The sequence below is a fragment of the Manis javanica genome, chromosome 5 (genome assembly GCF_040802235.1).
Source record: "Manis javanica isolate MJ-LG chromosome 5, MJ_LKY, whole genome shotgun sequence".
NCBI classification, from domain to species: domain Eukaryota; kingdom Metazoa; phylum Chordata; class Mammalia; order Pholidota; family Manidae; genus Manis; species Manis javanica.
Window position 1 is genome coordinate 1,479,528 of NC_133160.1, and position 14,896 is coordinate 1,494,423.

The 14,896-nt window shown below is 58.0% G+C and overlaps 1 protein-coding gene and 1 long non-coding RNA gene across 4 annotated transcripts in view; one reads left to right on the forward strand and one right to left on the reverse strand.

Moving 5' to 3' along the window:
* The window catches only part of OSBPL2 (oxysterol binding protein like 2), a 45,638-nt gene extending 37,078 nt beyond the window's left edge, over positions 1 to 8,560 (reverse strand). The window contains exon 1 of one of the 2 annotated variants that reach the window (XM_037006406.2): positions 8,437 to 8,560. The gene's annotated coding sequence lies outside the window, so the exon portion shown is untranslated. Of the gene's footprint in view, positions 1 to 3,130; positions 3,255 to 8,436 lie in introns of those variants that run through there. The other variant, XM_073236370.1, reaches the window with a different exon arrangement.
* Positions 8,561 to 8,602: 42 nt separating this feature from the next.
* LOC108384036 (uncharacterized) lies at positions 8,603 to 12,160 on the forward strand. Of its 2 annotated transcripts, none has more exons than XR_012131210.1 (3): positions 8,603 to 8,727; positions 9,418 to 9,580; positions 10,507 to 12,160. It is a non-coding gene; the product is annotated as an uncharacterized lncRNA (long non-coding RNA). The 2 variants fall into 2 exon arrangements; XR_012131209.1 differs by lacking the exon at positions 8,603 to 8,727 and adding an exon at positions 9,033 to 9,163 and having other exon boundaries at positions 10,507 to 12,159.
* Positions 12,161 to 14,896: the final 2,736 nt, after the last annotated feature.

A 14,896-nucleotide genomic window follows, 5' to 3' on the forward strand; every position in this document is an offset into this window, starting at 1 on the left:
TGGGAAAACTGCACATCCATATGCAAAAGAATGGAGCTGGAGCCCTACCTCACACCATATGCAGAAATCAACTCACGATGGATGAATGTAAGATCTAAAACTATGGAACTCTTAGAAAAAAACATAAGTGCAAAAGTTGCACAACACTGGATTTGGCAATGATTTATTGGGTAAGATGGCAGAGGCGATTAAGAGTAAAAAAGCAAACTGGCCTTACTTTATGAAAATTTTAGAAATATGTGCATCAGACACTATCATCAGAGTACAAAGGCAGCCCACACAATGGAAGAAAAAAATTTGTGAATTATACATCTGATAAGGAATTAGTATCCACAAGGCAGAACTCCTAAAACTCAACAGCAACAATAACAAAAACCTGGCTCAAAAAGGGACAAAGGGCTGCAAAGACATTTCTTCAGAGAAGACAAAGGTGGCCAAGCCTGTGACGAGATGCTCGACACCTGTGAGCATCAGGAAAATGAGAAGCCAAAGCTACAATGAGACGCCACCTCACACCGAGGATGGCTACTATCAAAAATAAGTCAGTGCTGGTAAGGACATGAAGCCAGCACCCTTGGGCTTTGTTGGTAGGAATGTAAGATCGCGCAGCCGCCGTTGAAAACAGTACAGCATTTACTCAATTAAAAATAGTTACCATGTGATCCAGCAATTCCACCTCTGGGTATAAACCCGAGAGAACTGAAAGCAGGGTCTCCGGGGGTACCTGTGCGCCGTGCTCACGGCAGCAGCCAGCAGGCGGAGGCGACCCCAGTGTCCGCTGGCTCGGCAAATGGACACATGAGCCAGGTGCGGGGCGCACACACACGCAGTATGAGCCTCAGGAAGGCAGGGAGCTGCGACACACCCACCACACGGTGAGCCCTGAGGGCTCTGTGCTCAGTGAGCCGAGACACCCACCGCAGGGCAAACACTGTGCGACCCCACCCCGGGAGGCGCCTAGAGCCGAACCCACAGAGACAGAGGAGTGGTGGCGGGGGAGGGGGGAGGGGGTGCTGCGGAAGGGGGCGTGGCGTTCAAGGGGGACAGAGCTCAGTTTGGGAAGATGGTCAGAGGGAGGGAGATGGAAGATGGAGGTGGTGGCTGCACAAGTGTGAATGTATTTGACACCACAAAATGGCACACTTACACATGGGTAAGGGGCTGAATTTCATTAGGTGTATTTTACCACAGTTTTTTAAAATGGAAAAAAATAATTAGTAAGCAGTACAAAGAAACAAACCATGATGCACAGACCCGAAAGACATCCCCACTGACAGGATGCTCCCGCGGAGGAGCCCCGGGCCCCACAGAGCACGGGGGGTTCCAAGGGGCATTTTTCCATCAGACGGTGCAAAGGAATGCACCATTGACTTTCCGGTTCATTCCCACGGCGAATCACAGCTGGCTGGGCGAGACAGGCGGCCGCACAGTCGTGCAGGGCCGTGACTCAGGAAGGGAGGCAGATTGTGAAACAAGTAGGGGTTGAGGAAGAACTGACCAGGGAGCTCACAGAGAAAGGACTCAATGAGGCCTGGGCCCTCGCCCCTGAGAGGTCACGCTCAGAGGGCCATCACCCCAAGAGGAATCGCAGGTATGGCCTCGTGAGGGTCTAGGCTGCAAGGCAAGCTTCACTCACTGGGTACTTGCTCAAGCCACTAACACAGAATTGGGTCTCCATCACGAACAAGTCAGAAATAGGGCCCAGCACGTGGCGCCTGCTGTCTTTGGGTACACCACCACCGTACCCTTGGGAGAGCGATGCTCTGTAGGGCTCTCGCCGCCCTGCAGCTCTCAAGGTCAAACCCAAACACTTCCGGAAACAGAGCAGAGAACCCTGATGGGCCTGAGACCAGGGACAGCACCAGCCAAAGCTGCAGCCACAAGCCCACGGAATTCCCCCAGGGCTTGGGGGCTGCTCCCTGGGATGCCCACCGAGAGAGTGAAACTAGTGTCACCTATGAGCATGAAAGCCTCAGAATCTGAAACCCTTAACTCTCAACAGGAATGAAGGGACAGAGGTGGGATGGGAGAAAGGAACCCAGGCTGCTCGGGGACACTGACATGTCCCGAGGAGAGCGCCGGCCTTGGAGGGCAGCTTGGGGGCTCTCTCAACCTGGCCCCTCCTAAGGAAGGCGGAGGGGCCCACAGCCACGGGGCCTGGGGCCTCACTGAGCCGCACCCCTTCCACGACAGCAGGGCCCTGAGGGTGCGCAGTGCTTCTCAGCCGAGTAGCCTTGGTGGACGCCAGGTTTCAGATGTCCACATGCAACAGCAGGGCCATCAGGCACCCAGGTCCTCTATGGGTGGGGACCTAGTGGGGCCCTCTGTGCCACCATTCCCAGTTTCTTTCCTGCACACAAAAAACAAAATCAGTGGGCGCAAAGGCTCGGCCTGCACAGGCTCCAGAGCCACGCGGCAGGGCCTTGCCGCCTTGGCAACACTCTGATGTGCTCAGTCCAACAGAGCAGCCGCCGGCCGCAGGTGAGTCTGGGCACTGGAGATGTGGCTGGGGTGGGAAAGGAGGGGAATGCTTGCCTTTAAGTAATGCTTACTAACTGAATTCGGTCCTAGCCAGCTGCCACGTGTGGCGGTGGTTTCTGGAAGAATGGGCTGAGACACCTCAGGGACTTCCACACTGATGACCCAGTGGCCATGCCAGGTGGCAGTAGGAACATGGGAAGGAGGCAGCAGTCGAGCAGGCAGGTGCTCCTGGCCTCCCTTCCGAGCCCAGGCGCGTGCGGCCTGGGGCGGCAGCCATCCAGAAACCGCGCTGCTGGGCTCAGTACCAGCTGTCAGGCCCAGCCTGTAGGTTCTCCTCATTCCTCAGACCAACACAGCCCTCTGCTCACTGCTGAGGAAGCACGGAGCTTAGGATGCCTGCAGCGGGACTGCTCCGCGGCAGGGCCGCCGTACAAGCCCAACTCACCCACAACAAACCGCTCGGAAAGGTTAGCATGCGGCTGTGTCCGGCCGGCCCCCTACAGTGCCCCCTCACACACACGGGAAACGGAGAGGGGCCCTTGGACACCGGCTCCCTGTGCTTGGGAGGAATGTGCTGACGCCCAGCTGTCCACGGCTTGGAGGGCGCAGGCCCTGTGCCTTCCTCCACGCGGCTCCCACCATGTCTCACCTTCCCCTCGCCTGTGTGACCTTGCTGGGTTCGGGTTTCTTCACAAAATCAGCTGTGTGACACTCTACAGAATTTAGAGCAGCTTCACAGACGGCCAATCTCAGCTCTTCACTCTGGTGAGTACACAGATCGGACTTGAGACGTTGCGCGACACATACACCAGCCGAGCACACTCACCAGTCACCGCACAGGGCTGTGACTTTGCTAGGGGCTCAGCAAGACACCTAGAATTAAGGAAGGTAAATGAACCTATCACACTACATAAACAACCGCAGTAATCACTGGCTGTTTACCACTGCCCAGGCCAACAGGGTGGCCTTGAAAGGCGGGCAGAGGCAAACCGACCAGGCCCAGGGAGCGGCCACAGGAGCCACACTTCCTGCTAGGACCTGACAAGTGGGAGCTTGGAGCCCGCCGTCCACGGGAAAGCCCCTCCAAGCCCCTTCCCTCCACTTCACCAACTGCTCAGTATTCAACACACTCTCCAGGGAACATGATCTTACACTCTGACACCAAGTATCTCCAGATACACAGGAGAGGAATGGAAGCCTTTCCTACAAACACTTTTGTTTCAATCAACCTTGTCGAACTGTAACACAGGAGGAAGTGGCTCGGATGCAGCCTGAAGCGCAGGAAAGCTCTGCCCAGGGAGCCCTGCGCACCGCTGCCGCACAGGGTGGCAGAAACCCCACAGCCAGGAGGGCCACCTGCTGGGTACTTGTCCATCCTGATGAGCAGAAGCAAGGGCCCTGGGCAGCAAGGGGGCAACGGTGGTGGCCAGAAGGGCGAGTGCTGCCCCTCCAGGGCCGGCTGGCCAGGCTCGCCCCTTGCCTGCTTCCCTCCCCCGTGGTGGGTGCTGCGGGTTGCCTCCTGCCCAAGTCCAGCCTGCTCAGCCCCTAACTGGTTCCTCTGCACTGAGAGCTGCACCACCTCAAGTCACCCCGCCCCAGTCACTCCCACTACACTTCCTGAGGGTGTGGGTATTTAAACTAAGGTGACGGAAATCCACAAATTTCGAACCGGACCCTGCCAAAAGAGAGAAAGCAACGAAAAGGGAAAATCTGCCAAATTCTGTCTGTACTCACTTCGTTTTCCCAGGAAGATGTGACTCAGACTCTTCTTTAAGTTACCAAAGGGGTCCGTGATTCACAGCCGGGCTATGACCCCACAGTGGACGCACAGCAATGCTGGTGTGCACGCCTGCCGCTTCAGACTCGGGGTGCACAGACACCTCGTGGGCCCCTCTCGGGGAAGCCTGGGTCCAGATCTGGGGCTGGGCCCTTGAACCTGTACTTTTTACAAAGTTCTCCAAGTTTTTCTCATGAGAAGTCAGGGCTGAAAACCCTTTGATGTTAATCAAGGAGCTTCTGCCCTCGCAAGCCTCAGCACGCAGCCCAAAGCACATCCTCTGAGACAGGACCCTCGGCCACGCCTGGGGAGTGACAGGGACCCCACCCGCTGCCTCCTCCCCCTCAGTACCTGTGCCTCCGTCCTGCTCTACCGCCCCCCACAGCTACTGTTTCTTTGGAACCCAGGTGTTCAGGGCCTGACTTCCTGAGGCAGGGACAAGAGGGCCTAGTCGTTCCCCTCCCTCCCAGTGTCTGACAGGTGACCCCATGCCCTGTTTATGTCCCGTCACTGCTTAATCCTTAATGGGGCTCCTTTCCATGCTCCAAAAGGTCCTGGTTTGGGCAGCAGATCCCACGGTCTCCCTGGTTTAAGGTGACAGTGGAGGTCAGTTTCCAGCCAGGCACCATGGCACAAGGTGCTGGGTTACAAGCGACCTTGCTCATGGCTGGCCTTTGATCAGCCTCTCGATTGTTCAGAGAAACACACAGCACTTACTTTGTGTGTCACAGCCATGCCCCCCCACCCCCCGACAGCTGGATTGGATACAACTTCCCTGCAACCATTCTCATGCCACACTCTCCCCCAACCAGCCTGGGCACCTTTTAAGGCTGGTGGTCCTGCCCCTCCCGTAAAGGTATGAGCTCAGAGGTCAGATAGGTCTGCCGACCCAAAAGCCACCCAGACCGTGCCCACTGCTGACCACCCGCACCAACAACAGGGTGGTTTACCAAGCAGAAGACGAGGCACAGCGGAATGCTGCCTGGGAGACGGCAACGGGCTCTGCAAGCCTCCACAGGTGTGCAGCCTTCCCACTGCCCCTCATTCTCCAGGCCCCAGGCCATGCAGCCGGGAAACTCAGGACTGATCCCAGAGTTCATATCTCAAAATAAACCTGCAAGTATTTGACCAGCAAAGGGAGAAAACAAGCGCAGAGACACATATACATCAGGCAAAAGTCTCTGAACATCCGTGTTCTCAAATACAGCCCTTCCTAAAGTCTTATTTCCAGAGATGACACCTCAGCACAGAGCTGACAGTGTTTGTACCACCAGAAGATCCAGGGAAAGGATGGTGATGCTTTGAAATTCTGCCGAATGACCCTAAGGTTTTTCTGAATTTCGAAAGAAAAGGAAAGGAGCTCCATAAATGTCACAGGCAGGTCTAAGTGACCACGTTATCACTGGTTTATCAAGGACGCTGCAGGACGGGCGGTACGCCACACCACACTTCTAAGGCAGGGCTTGACCCCAACGAGAGTGTGACACAGCTGTATCCCAACACCTGAGATTTATGAGCAAGACACTTTGAAAAGGTGAAATTACAGCAGGGACACAAATTAACCACTGTACGTGGAAACTGCATTTACAGTGTCAAACTAGAACCTAAAATATTCCGAGGATTTAAGTATATTTTAATAGCCAATTGTATTCAGATACTAACTTCCTTTCCGTCTCAATAAGCTATAAATCACCCACAAATACACCATGCTTTGGAACTGAGTCTGAGAATTAGTACTAAACTAAATCAAATGACAACCTGCCACGGGAGGCACAGTGACCAGGGATGAGCACAGCGCCCCCACCGTCCAGGGCACTCCTCAGAGTCACAGGGACCATCTTGGGTCCAGGGGTCTTTTTCTAAGTACAACCTAACCTGAACAGTCATAATTTGAAAGTATTACTGGAACCCATTTCAACAGAATGAAAACCTGCCTGCCAAAGATCTCCTGGGCTTCACTTCTAAACTGCGTCTAAACCGGACACTCTCCGTTACACTTCCACATATACTCCTCACAATGACCCATTTTCCTGGCAAAGACCCCGGGGGTAAGAATAGATAAGTAACTTTCCTCCCATCAAAGTCAGAGAGACAGAGTCACCCAGACGTGCCCTCCTCACCTACCCCAAGCCTCCTTCAGAAAGAGTCTTAAACTCTTGAAAGAAGAGGTTGCCACTGTGGACCATGACCACTGTTTCTGCTCAAAGACGTGAGCCCCACATCCACATGCCTCATATCCACTGCAGCCAAACCCTTAGGAAAACACAGGCCATGGCTTTCACAGGAATGCCAGAGAAAACATTTTCAAGAGACAGCTAACACCCTGCCTCAAAATGGTAGAAGAGTACATAAAAAGTTAAAAAAAAAAAATTTCCCAACAAAGAGAAAAACGCCACTTTTGTAATTAGATGAGTGTAATAAAATGTCAACAGTAGAGTGAGCTTTCAGTTCATATCCAACTCGTTTGCTAGCATTTCCTGAAGGCACGGTTAAGAGATGGTAGGTTGCAAGTCAAGGGGCACTTTCCAAATATTAAATAACTCTGCCCATCAGGTGTTAGAGTTAAGAGTCGACCCTCTACATGCACGCGAGTGGAGCAGAGGCTGCCCTGTGCGTACGCTGCACGGCTAACTGCACAGTGAGGGCTCGCTCAGCACTGAGCCCAAAACTGCCACCTCACACTTCAAACTGTGCCCTCCGGCTTCACCCCTGCTCCTCAAGCTTACCCTTTTCACACTCCGAACATCAGCCACTTCACTACTAACCCAGGAACTGGGCGGCGGGCAGAGTATTCTGACAAAATCTTGGATAATCAGGTGAAGAACTACTTTATTTTGGGAGAAATAAAATGGTTTTATAAACATTCATGCTCGGAGAAAATGCGAATCTATTAGTTATATTTGCTGCAAGAAACACAGCTGGCGCATGGTAATGCTGCACAATTAGAACGTTCTAAGGAAAAACATTAAGAGGACGTTGTAAATGAAAACTTTGGTTTTAAGAGGCACTATGGAGGAGTATTTAAGAGGGTGAGCTCCCGAGCCACACTTACTACTGTGTGATTTAGAGTCAGTTTAGTCAGTCTCTGGTCCTCGGCCTCCTCATGAATAAGGATGCCGCCAGGGTGGGTTGTCTTGTAGGCTGCTGGGAAGACTCCACGAAAAAAGCGAAAATAGAACGTGCTTACGGCTGACCCGGAACAGTCGTTGCGTACATACTATCATCGTTTAGGTAAGAGCTGTTGTTGACAGAAGGAAGTGTGAGGCAAACAGGAAAGGTACATTCTAAGGCAGATTCGGTCATCCACGTCCCGTGGTCCTGTTTCAAATGACAACACCCGTGCCAGGCGCCGCGCTGGACAAGGAGGAAGTGCCGCAGCGGGCTCCTGCCCTCACCCCGGCAAGGGAGCTCCCGACGGCGCGGAGCCCCTGCGTGCCGGGCGCTGGCGCCCCCCGCCAGTCCGTGTCCAGGGCGAGGGGGGCGGGCAGGGCGCCCCCCACCCGACACCTCCGCCTCTGGCCGAGTCCTCCGCATCGCGCGCGGCCGGGCACACGGGGCGTTCCAGAAAGTCTGTTGAACCAGAGTGAACGAGCCCACGTCTCCGGATGCGCGCGGCCGCCCCGAGGAGGCACTGGGCACGAGCCCCCGGCTCGGCCAGGCTGGTCCCCGGCGACGTTCAGGACGGGGCCCGGCGCACGAGCCCCTCCCTGGGAGGTGACGGCGCGGGGACGGTACCACCACCGGCTTCCTGCCGCGCCGGGAAGCCTCGTCCGCCCGGGAGTCTGACGCCTGCTCCGCGCGGGGAGACGCGACCCTCCGGCTCACCAGGCGCGGCCGGCCGCGAGCCAGACAAAGCGCCCCGGGCGGGCGCCACGCGCAGGAGGCGGCCCCGCGCCCCCGACCCAGGGCCGGCCCGCCCCTATCCGCCTCCAGGCCGGCAGGCGGCCCGGGCGCAGCTGCCCAGGGACGCGGGGTCTTGGCGCCCACCGGGACCCCGTCCGCGCCGCCAACTTTCCTCCTGAGTTTCCTCGCGGCCGGGCTGGGGCCGGAGCCTGGCCGGCGGGCGGTGGACGCGAAGCACCGGCGCGCCCCGGGCCCGGCCTCCCCGCCGCCCGCCGCCGAGGCCGGAGCCGCTCCCCGCCGTCGCCGGGTCAGGGTCGAGGTCGGCGGCCACTCACCTGGACGGTGTCTCTCCGGCGCCAGAGGAGCCTCGCGGCCCACCCCGCCCCCGCCCCCTCCCCGCAGGCGCGCGACCCGCTGACACCGAGGCGGAAGTGTGGCCGGCCGCCCAGCCGACTGACAGCCCGCGCCTGCCACTCGCTGCTGTCGGCGCCGTTGCGTCGGCCACCGTCCACCCAATCAGCGCCAGGCCCGAGCCGCGCCGGGAGGCGGAGCTATGCTAATCACTTCGCCAAAGCTACACCTCCCCCCGCCCCCGGGAGTCCCGCCCATGCCTGAGTGACGATGCGGTCAGCCGATCACAGCATGAGAGGCGGGGTTATGCAGATGTTGACCCGAAAGGGGCGGGAGACTGGGAGGAAGGGGCGTGGCTGGGGAAGCTGAGTTTACAAACAGCAAGTCAGGTGGCTCCGGCGCGACGCAGGGCGGGGCCGTGGCTCAGCGCCCGCGGCGCCCAACCCACCCTCCCAAACATCCTCCCGAAGCCATCTCCCCCAGATCAAGCATCCACCTTCCTTGGCATGCCATTCACCCGCTCACTAAAACCCGGCGCCAATTTACTCTCCGGCTGCATCCCAAACCGTTCACTCCCCCGTTTAGAACCCTTGGATTCTCCCACTGACTAGTGATCCGTGGCTAAATTCAGAAGCTCTGGAGTCAGGTCCAGAGCCTGCAACCCTTACCGGCTGTGTGGCCTTGGGCAAGTTATCTTACGTCTCTGAGCGTGTGAGCACCCTGATTTTCCTTTGCAAACCAGGTTTCTCCTGTTCTCATCCCATTTGAATCATGGGTCTGGTTTGGTCTGGGTGGAGGAGCATGAACCAGGCTGGCTGCTCAGAGCCACAGCGGGTGGTTCACGGGCCAGCAGATGACTCACCCTGGCCAGTTTGGGCCAGCCTGAGACTTTTGCTGGGGGTGGGGTCAGAGCCCTCAGGCCACAGGGAAGGCTGAGGGCAAATGGCTCTCCCATCTGCCCACAGACCTCCCCTCAACTGGGCTGGGTGATAGAAAGATAGATGAATGTCTGGGGCTACTGACAGGCATCTTGCCACCCTCAGTGGAGGGGGCATATGTGAATGAAACCAACTCAGAGGAAAGCAAGAGCCGACCCCTGTGGGGCACCTGGAACCAGCTGCACCTCAAGTAAGCGCCACCCTAGACTTTTCATTTTATTTTCTGCTTAAGCCAACTGAGGTGGAACCAAAGAGTACGAGGCCCCCGCAACCCCAGGGGTGCTAGCAGATTACCTGGGACCATGGGGCACTCATTGCTACCTCTTCCGCAGAGCCAGAGCCACCTGGGCCTCTGCATTCCCTCCTCAGAATATGTTTCCCTTTTCCAGCAAGGGGGGGCAGGGGGGGTGACACACAGGTCGGTGGGTACAGGCCTTGGCTGCCCCTGTAGGCCCCGTAGCCTCTGTACACACTTGTGCCCTGTAAGTATGAGGCTGGGAGGACAGGGTCTCTGTGGCAGGGGCTGGCCCCAGCTCACCGGCGAGCCCACTGTTGCTGGGGCTGCAGACGTGCTGGGACTGAGAAGGAGCTCTCCCAGCCTCTGCTGAAGAGGAACCGGGAGGGAGACGGGAGACAGGGCCAGGCCTCAGAAACAAAGGCGTTGCCATGGTAACCTCTAAAGAAACCGACTCCAGCAGGCAAGGGAGGGGTGCAGCGTGCAGGCCCCCAAGCCAGGACAAGGACAAGGCCAGTTGCCACGGAGATGCTCCAAAGCTTCCCTTGTGGACCTGGCTGGTGTCCAGCTCTGGGTCCTGGAAACCCACCACCACCCTCCATGCCCCTCACCCCCATAAGTCTCTAAGACTCTGACCTCTGTGCAGAGCACATGCCCCTAAGGGGTTCAACCTACCCGCCCACCCCTTGGCCATGAACTCTGGGTAAGCGCAGCATCAGAAAACTGGAGCCAGGGGAGAGGCCTCATTGGAATGAGCTTCCTGTCTGCCAGTAGGCCACTGCAGCTCTGAGTGTGGCCTTCTGCACCCCAGCCTCAGGAGGGGGTAGGTCTGATCCCGAAGGGGCCCTGCAGCTGGGGAACCGGTTTACCTGCTTTAACAGATGCAATAAACTGGGCTCCAAGGGCCGGCGGCTGCTTCCTCCTTCCTGGTCCCTGAGGCTGGGACTGCGCGGGAATCCCTCTCAGCTGGAAGGAGGGTGACTTTGGACCAACTCAGGAGGGCTTTTCATGATTTTCACCGAGGTCAAGAGGCCAATTCCAAAGGCAAAATTCTCCAGGAATGGAATGGAAGACAAGAGCAGAAAGGGAGACAGAGGATCCGGGGCCATGCGGTCACCATGATGAGGAGCGGGAAGAGGGTGGCGGCCGGCATTATCCGGTGCGTGGCAACCTGCGTGCCTCACCCAGTTTCACTTTTGCAACACCCACTGAAGCAGATACTATGTGTCATCATTCCCACTTTACAGGTGAGCAGACTGAGCCTCGAGGAGGCAGTGACTCGCCCCAGCCTGCAGCAAGGAAGTGGCCCGGGCACAGTGCCACCTTGAGGACCAGGGGCTGGGCAGGGCCGAGGAGCTCATCAGAAAGGCAGAGCCCCCTGGGCAGTGGCCAGCTGTCCCTGTGGGCAGGAAGCCTGGTGGGCTGGGGTCTGGAGGTGCCAGCTGTGCGGGAGCAAGTGCCCTGGCTTTATCCTCAGGAAGCACATTCACATGCACTGGCCCTTCCTTCCATCTCACCAGGAAGCAGAGACGACTCGCCCCCTTCAGATGGGGAAACTGAGGCTCCGAGAGCCGAGTGGCTTGCCTGTGGCCTCGCTGCCGGGAGGGGCAATGCTCTTTGCCTGGCTGCATTCTCACCTCTCCCCAGGGTTTCTCTGCCCAGGCTGACCTCTTTATCCAGGTCTGCGGCCAGTCGCCCACTTAGCTCCAGCAGGGCCAGATGTGCAGCAGTGCGGATGCCCAGCCTTGCTGACCTGGCCTTTGCCCCTGGGGAGGCCCTGCCTGAGGCTCACTCCTTGCTGTCTGCGCCCCAGGCCTTGCTGGAGGACAGTCCTCCCTCCCTTCCGTGGAAGGTTGGGAATCTTCTATATGGATACAACCTGGGCACCCGGAAGGTGGCCGGCCCCCACGGCCCGGCCCTGGCCCTCACGTGGCCTGAACCTGCCCCTCCCCGGCAACTTTCAAGGCTTCTCTGCAATGTGACGTTCGGCTTCCCTATCGTCGGAGGGAAGTATTTTTAGTTTTGAACCCACCACGTGAAGAGACAAGTTATCAATAGCAGCCGCAAAAGGGCTTTTTCTCTTTTTTTCCCCGTGGCTTTGGGACCTGAGCAATCTGCACCCATTAAATTCTGCCAAAAGAAAGACCTGTACCCCTCATATAAACTTTTTACCCCACAGCTTTCTCACTGCTGCAACTTTGCAAACCAGCTTTTCCGATGTTGACTCTGCCCGACTCAGGCCCGCAGCCCCTGGCTTCTGCGGGAGGAGATGGGCAGGGAAGACTGGTCTGCCCCACGAAGGGCCGGGTAGAGAGCGGGCTGCAGCGCAGCAGCAGAGGGCAAGGGTGGGACAGCGACAGCCCGGCGCAGGCAGGAACGGGAGGCCGGGGGGCCCCACTCCCATGCTCAGAGTCAGCGTGGGCCCACTTCTAGCTTCGGCCCGAGCACTTATTGAGCGCTTGTGCGTGACCAGCACTGGGCTGAGTGCCTCTGAGCATCTGTTGCAGCTGCATGGCTCCATCACCCTCTGAAGGAAGGTTTTCCCAAACCAGGTGCCATGGAAGCCTGAGGCTGGTCTGGCTTCCACTTTCCTGCAGCCCAGGCTTGAGACATGGACAACACTTCAAGGGCGAATTTCCCATGACTGCCTGGGAGGAAGGGGCAGCACCAGATGCCAGGAAAGGCTCCCAGGTCATAGCCTCTGACCCCATGCCGCACACAGCCTGTGCCCCTACTACGCTCCCCAGCATGGTGCCATGCAGGGAGCCTCAGCCCTGTGCATCCCTCTCAGCTGTACCCCAGCTGCTGGCACCCCAACTTGCTTCTTTCTATGCCTATTGGGCACCTGCTGCTCTGCTGACCCTGGGCTGGGCACCAGGGTTCTGCCCTAAGTGGGCATGGGTCCAGGGGGCTACAGGAACCCCAGGACAAGTGGGGTGGGGTGCTGGTCCTTCTCTCTCAGCCTGCTGCTGGGGCTCATGTGCAGTGGGAGGAGTGTGGGCATAGGCACCGCAGTGCAGTGTGGGGACCAGACACAGAGGAAAGACAGCTTGGGCTGGTTAAATTTAAGTGCTGGAGCCACTGGCTAAGCTGTAACACCAGGGAGGCTGCCAGGCACAGGTGGGAGGGGGGCAAAGTTTAAACATGCCAGGGAGGGGCATCAGTGGGCACGGTGCCAAGGCAGCAGGGAGGGGCTGGCCTGAGGAGCCGCCAGCCTCTCTGTAGGGGCACTCTTGCTCCAGCAGGCAGGGTCAGGAGGCCAGGGAAGTCAGCCGGGCATTTGGGTTCTTGCGGAGGAGGCATGCTCCTCCCATTCCATCCTTGGGAGAGGAAGGCACGGGAGGGGAAAGCCATCCCGAGCCAGGCCTGCCCCAAGGTCACTGTGCAGAGGGCACCAGGTGGCCCCAAGGGCGGCACTGTGCCCAGGCCGGGGGTGTCACACTCAGAGGCACAAGTGGGCCACCTGTGCAGCCCCGTGAGGCTCAGTTCACCACTCTGTAGTGCTGCCCTGAAACTCTTAATAATTTCCAGGGAGGAGCCCACTTTCATTTTGCCCTGGCCCACACATGTCCTGAGAGAGGAGGCCGGTTCGCTCGGGAAGGATGAGCGGCCTTGTGCAGGGCACTGCTCATGCCACTCCTGCTGAGGGAAGCAGGCTTCCCAGGGTTCTCCGAGGCACCCGTTGGAGACAAAGCTAGCCTAGCACCTCCACCCATTCCCTGACTTCGGGAACTATGCAGATTTCTGGACTCCTAGCCAAACCACACATAGTAGGTGCTCAGTAAATGAAATGCCCCTGGGTGCTGGCAGCAGGTGGGTGCAGGTGGTCTGGGCAGATGGCCCAGAGCCAGGATGGATCCTAGAGCTCCACGTGAGTCCAGGCCCTACCACTTGCTAACAGGTCGCTCCAAGCCTCAGATTCCCCAGAGCTGTGTGAGGAGACAAGGCATGTGAACACCCTCCAGAAGGACCTGTGCAGATAGGCTCCGAGGGCAGACAGCATGCACGTGGCCCCCTGGTGAACCTCTGGTGCTCTGCCCAGCCTCCACCCCTGTCTTCCAGAAACAGCTTGAATCCTCCTACAGGGACCCTCACCCACAGACTGACCCCAGCCCTGGGCCCAGGCAGCGGCACGTGCCCGGGACCCAGGACATCACTACATCACTTGGGGATAATCAGTCAGCCCATGGTTGGGCTTGGGCACGAGGCCTTGCATTTACTCCTGGGGCTGTGAGCTGTGGGATGTCTGCCTGGCCATGCTAGGCAGTGGGAGCCTTGAATGGGGCTCGTGGCTGAGCCAAGGGCTGGGAGACACAGGCTCTGATGAGAGTGTCCAGACTCCTTGACCCAGCCATGCCTGAAGGAGGTGCTACAGCCAGAGGACCCTCAGATGCATGTCCTGTTAGCCAGGGTTTCCATGCCCCCTTATCCATGCACTGGGAGGATAGGACAGGCCTCTAGACCCCTACTCTTTCCAGCAAGGCTGGGACCACCCTTCTGGACGATACACAGGTGACTCACTGAAGGACAGACTCCAAGGAGCCCCAGGACAGGAGTCTCCCAATGAACCTCACATCACATGGGGGTTTCCAACTCTGCCTGAATCAGAGCAAATTTAGATAATGTGAGAGGATTATGCAATGCCCAGAAAAGGTAGGTCCAGGTGAGGTCCGGCAGGGGCTGGGAGAGCATGGGGGTCACCCTGGGATAACAGGCACCCTCTTCCCCGAAGCCGTGGGGAATCCCGGTGGCTGTGCTGTGCCCCTGCAGAAGGCAGGTCTCTGGGCTGGGGCTGGGGGCTGGGACTCCTCTGTGGTCCTTAGTCAGAACCCAGCACTGCCGCTCTTGGCTCACAGCCCTGGTCCAGCCCCTGGTGCAGCTTCTCTTGAGGACTGAGGTGATGTCCCCATGAATCAGAGCCAGAGGCCCCGGCCCCAAGCCAGCCGCTCATTTGCTAGTTTCATGACAGGAATGGGCTCCCCAAGGAGCCACCCTGAGCCTTAGGGACTCGGAATAAACAGAGGTGCCAAGTTGGGGCCACGCTCTGTCTTATGTGCAGGAAGCAGCCCCCTGGGCAACCCTGAAGGGCACAGGCTCTGCCCACAGGGCACACACACGGGGACATGTATGCGCACACACTCCTGTTCTCAGCCCCAGCGTCGGGCTCTGAGAAGAGCCCAGGCAAGAGCGGGAAGGCCTGAACTAACCCCATGGCTTCTGGGAAGGGAGGGTGGCATGGAGCCCCGTGGGGGGATGTGCCAGGTGGGTTTG